At 42.1% G+C, this 1,674-nt stretch overlaps 1 pseudogene; it reads left to right on the forward strand.

Moving 5' to 3' along the window:
- The first annotated feature begins 751 nt into the window (after positions 1–751).
- On the forward strand, positions 752–1,668 carry LOC102823480 (annotated as a pseudogene).
- Positions 1,669–1,674: the final 6 nt, after the last annotated feature.

The raw sequence follows: 1,674 nt of genomic DNA on the forward strand, positions 1-1,674 counted from the left end.
TAACAGCAGAATACAACCTGTGTTAACATACATGACAACTCCATTTAGAACTCAATCCAGATATGTTGTTGTTAAGTGTTGTGGAGCTGGTTCTGACTCATAGTGAAAAGGAGTGGCTGGTGAGCTTGAACTGACGATCTTGTGGTTCAGGTCAATATTGCAGTCCAGCGCATTAACCCACAGCACCACACCAGATGTAGAAGTATTTAAAATAAAAGAAACTACAAGACTGAAAATGTGGTGTCAGAGATATTAATTTATCCTGAAGTCAAATACAAAGCAAAAGAAGGAAGAGTGTAGATACAGAACTTCCAAATGGTGAGGAAATCAAGCAGATCCAAGATAACACAGACTGTTTTAATGAGGGGAAAAATTAATAATCACCTCAAAAGAATTACTACACATACACATTAAAATAAAAAAGAAATAACAGAAAAATTTAGTAAACAACAGAATGAAAATGAAAAGCAAACCCACAATCAAAATGAATTCAGTGCAGAAAATTATGTGGAACAAAGAAACCATCAACACTACAAAAAACACAAAGCAAATTTACAGCAATCAATTCATATTTATCAATAATCACACCGAATGTAAATTGATTAAATACATCAGTCAAGAGATAGGGATTAGTAGAATGAATAAGAAAACAGGATCTTGAGCGTGCTCCGTTCTTTGTGCTAGGGTAATTGTAACAATCCTGCTTCAGCGCGCAATGTGGAACAGGTGCCAAAGAGCATTCTTTGCAGGGATGCCGAAACGTGGAAGAAAGAAAGCAGTGGCAGAAGATGGAGAAGACCGAGACTTGAGCCAGTGACCAAGAAGAGTTAAGGCAATAGCAAAGAAAAACGAAAAAGATGGAGCAGGAAAGGGGCCAGTCCTGTATGAGGATTCCCCAGATCAGAAAACGTCACCTACTGGCAAATATGCCACACTTGAGATCCGCTCCTGGACTGTGGATGGGCTTCTAGCCTAGATTAATAAGAAAGGTTTAGATTGGGTAAAGAAGCCCCAGATATTGTGTGTCTACAAAAGACCAAATGTTCAGAGAAAAAACTACCAGCTGAACTTCAGAACCTGTCTGGACGATCTCATCAGTACTGGTCAGCTCCTTCGGACAAAAAGGAGTGTTGGCCTACTGTCCCGCCAGTGTCCACTCAAAGTCTCTTACGGCATTGGTGTGAAGGAACATGATCAGGAAGGTCGGGTGATCATAGCTGAATTTGATGCATTTGTGCTGGTAACAACCTATGTACCTAATGCAGGCTGGGGTTTGGTACGACTGGAGTACCCGCAACGCTGGGATGAAGCCTTTCGAAATTCTTGAAGGACTTGGTTTCACGTAAACCTCTTGTGTATGCGGGGACCTCAACTTGGCCCATGAAGAGATTGACATTCGCAACCCGATGAGAAACAAAAAGAATGCTCGCTTTACTCCGCAAGCGCGCCAAGGCTTTGGGGAATTACTGCAGGTTGGGCCACAGCTCTGGCACCTCTACCCGGATACAGCCTGTGCCTACACCTTTTGGACTTTACATGATGAATGCTCGATCCAAAAATGTTGGCTGACACCTTGATTATTCTTTATTGTCTCGCTCTTTCTTACCTGCATTGTGTGACAGCAAGATCTGTTCTAAGGCCTTAGGCAGTGACCACTGTCCTATCACCCTACTC

This window comes from Chrysochloris asiatica, unplaced genomic scaffold (assembly GCF_000296735.1).
Source record: "Chrysochloris asiatica unplaced genomic scaffold, ChrAsi1.0 scaffold00110, whole genome shotgun sequence".
In the NCBI taxonomy this organism is placed as follows: domain Eukaryota; kingdom Metazoa; phylum Chordata; class Mammalia; order Afrosoricida; family Chrysochloridae; genus Chrysochloris; species Chrysochloris asiatica.